The sequence below is a fragment of the Nilaparvata lugens genome, chromosome 13 (assembly GCF_014356525.2).
Source record: "Nilaparvata lugens isolate BPH chromosome 13, ASM1435652v1, whole genome shotgun sequence".
Taxonomy (NCBI): Eukaryota; Metazoa; Arthropoda; class Insecta; order Hemiptera; family Delphacidae; genus Nilaparvata; species Nilaparvata lugens.
In genome coordinates this window covers 7,982,532-7,990,860 of record NC_052516.1, presented here as the reverse complement: position 1 = coordinate 7,990,860, position 8,329 = coordinate 7,982,532, and the positions used below count along the sequence as shown (strand labels likewise).

The 8,329-nt window shown below is 32.1% G+C and overlaps 1 protein-coding gene across 5 annotated transcripts in view; it reads left to right on the top strand.

The window, feature by feature from the left end:
* The first annotated feature begins 2,213 nt into the window (after positions 1-2,213).
* The window catches only part of LOC111053310 (TLD domain-containing protein 2), a 381,057-nt gene continuing 374,941 nt past the window's right edge, over positions 2,214-8,329 (top strand). For all 5 annotated transcript variants that reach the window (XM_039439705.1, XM_039439706.1, XM_039439709.1 and 2 more), the window contains exon 1: positions 2,214-2,471. The gene's annotated coding sequence lies outside the window, so the exon portion shown is untranslated. The remainder of the gene's footprint in view (positions 2,472-8,329) is intronic.

Genomic DNA, 8,329 nt, shown 5'->3' with positions numbered 1-8,329 from the left:
TTTGAAAAATCATAACTTAGTACTCATTGAAGATAGAGAGTTCCGAATGATCTCATTTTATTCAGAATTTTATAATCTATAAAAAAGGCAGGAGCAAATTTTTCTGTCCGATTACGAGATGTGGCAGAAATAGCTGAAAACTGGAAAATGAGCTGAAAATACGAGGTTTTTGGGCACAAGGAAATTTTGCATGAAGAAATTGGTTTAGGTCTTCTCTTATGTACCCAAATAATATATTAAAAAATCAGAACTACAATATAAATTGCATGCATCAATGTATATAGTGACTGGACAAAACTTGTAGCAATAATTTTTACAAATCAGAAAGTATGATATCTTCCATATTTGTATACCGAAAATTACCATTTAGGTACATGTAATCCTGAACTAATTAGTATGAGATAAGAGGTAATACCAAACTAAAATAATATAATATCATATAATACCGAACAAAATATTTTAATACCGAACTAATTAGTAAAGGGGAAATAAGAGGAACTTTCAATAATGAAAATGATTGATACTATATAGGGAATGTGTGTTGGATACAGAGTAAGAAAGAATTAATAGAAAAAGCGAGGAAGCATAAAGGAGTGAGAGAGAGAGTGTGTGTGAGAGAGAGTGAATGACAGATAGCCTGTGAGCGAGTAGAGGTTGATAACAGATAAGAGAAGATCATGATTAGAAATAAAACTGTACTCTTGAAAATAGAGACACCAATTTCGATCTTATATAGAGGAAGCTCATTGATACGTTCAGATAGGAAGATACATGAGTATCAATCTGATAACATACTGATAACAGTTGAGTAGTATAGTATCCAGGTAATATTGTATTGTCTATCCAATAACCTTGGAATAGCAATTATTCTATGATTATAGAATCATAAGCCTTATACAAAAATATTATACCAAGTGATACCTCCTAATTTTATAATTTTATGAAGCTATCAAATTAATTAACTGGATAATATTAATAATTATTATTCTAGAAGGAGAATGTTTCGATTTGTCAATAATGACGTTTTCAATAATTCTCATGTGCAGAATACTATTACTATTATCTGGTAATAATAAGGTTATAATAGTGAGTACCATCATCATAGTATATTCATAATATATTTATAATCATTTATCAAGAAAAAATAAAATAGTTGAAAGTAGTCTGGAGAACTAGAATTTTATGAGGATGTGATCAGAATGTATTTCACTCTTTATTAGTTCAAAAAATGTATTCTTGAAAAACTTGATATACAATTAAATATTTTAGTTACGGTGTTGTCTCCAACAATTTAAATTTGAATTTGAGTTTGTGAAAGAGCAATCATTTCCAATGAAGTTTGTAGATCCTCCGTGAAATAACAAATTTCGATAACTCAATAACTTTTGAGATAATAGTCTATTCAAAAAATGGCTGCCTCCTAGTGTAACAGTTGCTTCCCATTGGCTCAATGATTCTCCTTCCAATGAGCTGCTCTGTGATTGGTTGTTTACTGCGGACGGTAACTCCCACAATATGGGCGTGTCAGCCTACATTCAAGAACCAATCACAGCGATTCTGTATTCGTTTTGTTAAGAAACATCGTAAATCTTAGTTTGGTACCAGATTTTTGGTTTAACACAGCTAAAAATATGGGGGGGTTTACAAAATGTAAGAAACTTGTTCTAAAATCCCATTCAAGATAGATGAGTCTCATTTCAACATTTCAAGTCACAGATTGTAGAAAACAGAACTTTCTCATCCTCAGAGGAATGTGAAGCTAAAAATCATACATCTGGAAATAATTTTAATAGTTTTTAGTTATAGTTATAACAGTTCACAGTACAATCACATGCATACGTCCACCCCGTCTTTCCAAGGAGACGATAAGCCGTCGGTCTCGTCTACCTAGAAAGTAAACGTTATCTCTCATCATCATCACTTATTACCCACGCACAAGTCTAAGAGCTTATGTGGGCATCACCCTCAGTATTATTAGTTCTAAAAGGCCTACAACCATCCTCGGTAAATTAAGAATCTATATGCAAAAGTTAATCAGTCCAGTGTTTCAGATTTAAACAGTAGACTCATTATTTCTTTGAAATTTTTTGTAAGCAGCAAAGTCCCACTCTGTATCATTTCGAAGATACGTAAGCAGGTCCTCCGTATCATAATCATTCCTCTCTACACCAACCAGTTGTCAAAGAAGAGCAAAACCAAGAACTAACCGGTGGCTGCCAGAAAATGTTACTGTTGTCTTTCAGTTCAGTTACTTTCTAATCGTGTCCGTGTGTGCTTATCATTAGTGAACGTGCCGTGTCTCTTTGTGTTTCAAATCTCGCGATTAGCGATATATTTTTTAATTTTTCGACGAAATTTGTGTCAATGTGGGAACAGGTTGCCCCAAAACGCACCTGTGTAGAAAAGGAGTGAAACCCCTTGTGGGTCATGGATCAGAGATGATCTGAACAGCTGTTTTAGGATTTTGAAAGGTATGTTGGTTTTCTGAGAAGTTGGTGTGACTCATGTACCTGCCTTGCAATTTCTTTGAATTTCGGACTCATGTCTTATTGTAGAATTTTGTTCACTATATGTTTAGGAGGCTAGGTTTTCTAATAAATCTCAATTGAGATTTTGAATTATAAAAATTGAAATTTTAATTAACTACAGTGAACCATGTGACATTTTTGAATATGATACTCATAGAATCAAATCAATCTCCTTTGAATTTTGGCCTCATGTCTTTTCGTAGGATTTTATCCACTATGTTTGGGAGGCTAGGTTTTCTAATAAATCTCAATTGAAATTTCGAATTTAAAGTTTAATTTGAAATTTTAACTGAAAACAGTGAACCATGTGACATTTTTGAATATGATACCCATAGAATCTCCTTTGAATTTCGGACTCATGTCTTATTGTAGAACTTTATCCACTATATGTTTGTGAGGCAAGGTTTTCTAATAAATCTCAATTGAAATTTTGAAATTTTAAGTTTTCAAAATTGAAATTTTAACTGAATGCAGTACATCATGTGACATTTTTGAATATGATACCCATAAAATCTCCTTTGAATTTAGGCCTCATGTCTTTTCGTGGGATTTTTAACACAATGTTTAGGATGCTAAGATTTCGAACGGATATAATTATTGAAATTTGGAATTTCAAGTTGATGGTTTCCTGATCCATTCCGAGCTGCAATGTTTTAACAAACTTTTTTCTATGTTTTTCACACGACATGCAGTCAAATAAAGCCTCATTTGATTGCATGACGTGTGAAATACATAGAAAAAAGTGTGTTAAATTTTCAATTTTAACTGATTACAGTGCACCATGTAACATTTTTGAATATATCACCCATTTAAGCTTTTTTTAGAACTTTTGCCTGGTGTCTTTTCGTTGGATTTTATCCACTGTGTTTTTAGGATGCTGGGCTTTTGAATGTATCCCATTGAAAATTTAAGTTCCAAGTTAAATTTGAAATATTAAGACAACTGACTACAGAAGCACCTTGTGACATTTTTGTGTAGACTTTAATGTCCACAGGAGATTTCTAGGATTTACAAGGATAATAATTTTGATAGTTGAGAATGATTTGTATGTATCAATGTTTAAATAAATAAATAATGAGAGGATCATGAGAGGTAACACAGTTTTCATGGGCTCCGAACTCCCTGATTAGACAGAATAACTACATGAATGTTAATTGATAATTCGAATTATCGAATTAGGTGCATAAGTTTTTCTTTGACGGTAGTGCCTGTCATTTTGTAAGTTGGGATAATTGTTTTATCAATCTGTACTATTTCATGGCAAAATAAATCAATTTAAATTGGTGATAAAGCTCTTAAACTTCAACCCTATGGATCGATAATAATGTCTGAGGTATTGATTGATCAGTAGGGGGTAATAATAGATAACTTTTATATTGATGATGAATATTGTGATTACATGATCTTAAGTTTTAACAAGAATAAAATTCAAAAAGTTTTTGATGGTGGATTTCTTTCAATGAACAGATGACTGGCCTTATCAGTGTTATCACGAACACATGGTATAACAATATTCTTAAAGTTCTAAACTATTACCAACTACACAACATCTTAATATTGTCGTTACTGAAACAATGGTTTGTGGTATTAATATTACAGAAGCTCTTTAGATAGAATATTGTAGATGAAAATTAAATAATTAACCTTCATAGTTAGAAAATGAACTTTTGTTAATCAATCTTTTTGAAGGTTTTGTCAAGTTAAAATGTCCTATTAAATGTCCTTTGCTCTAGTTTCTACAATCTCCAGTAAAGTTATAGAATATAGGTATCACATTATAATATATAATGAAACAGATTAATTATTGAATTATGTAATCAGAGATTTAGTCTAGTTTTGGATTATGGGAGAGAATTTCTTAACGATAGAGAATATAAGATATCACGTCAACTATCAAATGTTACATTACGTTAACAATCAAATTATACATTTATTGCTAGAACTTATTTCATAGTTAATCCAAAATCAATAGTTCATTTTAAACACAAGGATTTTCTCCAGAAAATATTCAATTATTTTCTTGAATGGATATCAGAACAAAACAACTCGCTGTCTACGTCCAAGTGAGAAGGAAACTGAAAAATCCGGAAAAACTGATATTTTGAATGTCGAGATAGACAACAAAACCTCGAGCTCATTTTTCAATAGTTATAGATGAATTCCACTAGTGAATTCAATTTGTGAATTTTTTGTTTCATTAAATTTGATTTCCAAAATCTTGTGTAATAGAGTTCAAATTTCTTGATTCATGTTGTATCTCAATAAAAAATTCAGTGGTTAGATTTGGCCGCCTTAATTTATGTACGCTAAAACAAAAAAAAAACACAGACAGCTGATTCTAATACAGTTTTATTTACACTCAGCTATATATGGACTTTGATAATAATTATTTCCAAACTTGTCATTGATTGGAATCGGAGCTCTGAATCAATGAAGAAAAAAGAGCTGAGAAATCAGAAACCTGTACGATTTAGATATGAGGTAGAATTTCAGGAAAACAGTCACTAATTTGATTTACAAAAATACAGCATTTCATTCGAAAAATAAAATTATTTTTATTTCAATTTCGTCATCGATAACAGATCTTGATTTCAATATTCATAAAAATAAGAGTGCTCTAAGAATAGATTTCAAAATATGTATACTTTATTCTTGTAGGTTTCAATACATTCGTCCACTATACTATTCTCAAGTGGATGAATATTTTTGAATACTCTTTACTTATGATTTTATTCTCATGTATTCGATAATTTGTTGTGGGCTACATTCTTCAAATAAAGCATAAATTGTGTAAGCTATTGTGAACTCATCATCAATTGGTTCGGAATCCACCTAAAGCTGAGGTTCACTCTCCTCTCATCGTCATCCGTCTCATTATCCACGCACAAGCCTAGAGCTCAACTGGGCATCATCCTCAGTAAAACTAGAATACTCAAACTCAGATAATCAAAATAGAGCGCTTGATATGAGGAGGTAACATAATTCAACAACTATACATCTTTTCAATATAGCAGAGAGTGTTCTATAGTAAAATTGTGATCTAGAATTATAAGATTGGGATTTATCAATCAATGCATGTATTGATCGAATAAATAACTAGTAGTTCTGTGAACAGTAGACCTCACGTAGTATTCTCATCCACAAGTACCTGATTGAAACTATAGACCTTATGGAAATACAGCAATATACTGGCTTCTCCACACATCTGTGTAATCACTTGTCAGCTGATTTATGATGAATAATTCTATAGTCTGATTTTTACTCTAATATTGGCGTATGAGGGAGGCTCGTTTTTCCTTTTATATTATTCTTGAAATGCAAAATTTCCAAAAACCTTGTATATACGTCGACGCGCAATTAAAAAAGGAACATACCTGTCAAATATCATGAAATATAAAAGCGTTTCGCCGTAAATGCGCAACATATAAACATTTAAACATTCAAATAAACATTAACTAAGAGAAATGCCAAACCGTCGACTTGAATCTTAGACCTCACTTCGCTCGGTCAATCAAGTAGATGGATACTTTTTGATAATACTCTCTATTTATGATTCCCATGTCTCCCATAATTCATTGTAGGCTACTTTTTTTAAATATAGCATAGGGTCAAAATTGTGTATTATGAACTCATTATCAATTTGTTCAGAACCTACCTGATGCTGTAGGTCCACTCATATCTCATCATTATAATCTGAAACTTATTCAGAATATTAAACTCTTGAAACCATCATGAACCATCAAATAGGAATATTATCAGGCCTATATCAGCAATGTATAAAGCCGAGTTCTAGGTGAAATGATCCAAACCATTGAAGGCCTATATCTATAATATAATAAAGGAAAGAACTAGCTTATACACGTACGGGATAGGAAATTCTCAAATGACGCATAATCACGTCTGAACCACTCAACTGATTAACTTGAAATTTTGCTTATCGATTCCTTATTTACCAAAGATGGTTTATAGGCCCATTTCAACTCTTCAAGATTTCATTAGGTCAAGTGTTAATTTTGTCAAGTTTTTAATAAGACCATTGTGGAGCACGGGTTACCTGCTAGTGATATAATAAAATGAGTTTTTACTGAAAATAAAAACTGTTACAGCTGTTATATAGCTATGGTGAATGTGATATTTTCGAGCTCAAAATTTAAGTGTTTTTATTCTTTATTTTGTGAATTTATAGTTTGTTTCATGTTTTTAAGAAACTTTTATTATTAATCCATCCAAATTTAAAATTGTTTGTTCTATTCTAATTTATATTTTAGATTGTGATTTGGTGTAGAAATTTGAATGGACAAAACCTATAATATTTGGACAATTTAAAACTAAATTAGGAAATTGAAGAAGTTTTAGGCAATAGCCTGTTTTTTCTTTTCCGATTCTTGTATTTTTTTTTGCTAACCTTATAAATAAATAAAATGAGAACCTGGTGGGCAGATAAAAATAACACAAAGTTACAAAAATGAACCAATTTGCATAGTATCTTCCACTTAGGAGTTTTATGAAGAATAATAATTATCATTATAATAGGGTTGTTGAACTGGTATAACCATGTTGAACAATCATGCTCATAGAAACCATATTAGGCCTATATCAGCAATGAATAAAACAGACTTCCAGGTGAAATGATCCAGATATCTCGTTTAGGGAGAGTGTGATAGGCCTATGAGATAGATACCAGGTAGACTATCTGGTCTGCGGCGGTCACCCATTCCGTGACCGAACGTCACGATCTGCCGGAAGTCGTGATTGCGTCGTGACCAATCGTGATCTAGCGCTGAAATATTCAAAAGAGAGCTATCACTCGTGTGCTGTGGGAACCAAATTCGTGTATCTGTGTAATTCACTCGTGTTTCGTGTGTTTCCCGGCGAAATCCGTGTGAGAAAGGTGAAAGAAGATAGTGGGTACAGAGGAAAACATAAACTCTAAAGCTGCATTTACACCAAAGTTATTAACAAAATGTTAATAACTTAAATCCTTATAGATTATATTAAATTGAACGGAACTTGAAAAACACATATGTTCATCATGTGTATGATCAGCTATGTTCAATCTAATAGAATCTATAAGGATTAAGTTATTAAAATTGTGTTAATAACTTTGGTGTAAACTTAGCTTAAGCATAACTCATAATATAGCATTTCTTTATGGTTTTGCTAACTTGATCATGAGTTAGCTACACTTCTTATCTACTAATTTTGTGGGACTTTATGCTTAGTTTTTGGGAGTTTGTTGTTATTGTTGGGATAAAGCTTCAGATAGATATGAGGTGGAGTTCTAGCCATAATATGGTTATAGGGTGGTTACACTTATTATCTACAGGGTGACACAGAATAACGGGAACTTTTAAAAACACCATAAGACATTAGTGGGAAGGGCTAAAATGTATTATATTCGAACTAATGTAAAGTAAGCCCGGTCCAGACTTTTGCTTGAGCAAAAGACTGAAGATAAACTTGAGCGTCTTGACCGGGCTTAAGAATTATTAATAACATCTATCACTTTTTGACAATTTCTTCTTCAAGATGGCTTCCTCCTGCACGAATACACTTTTGAAATCTGTGTTGACGATTCCTCATTGCTCGCTGCAACATCTCATCTGGGATATTGCGGATTTCATTTTGAATTATGTTTTTTTTTTTAATTCATTCAAAATTATTGAAGAAATTATGAGACAAATCCACTCTGCATTGCATTCAATGGCAACTGTGCGAGTGAGTATTGTTTAGTAACCGTGTAATCTCACGATTAGGTTGCGTTTCCTGGTCCCATGATCTGTCCACCTGCGATTTTCTGT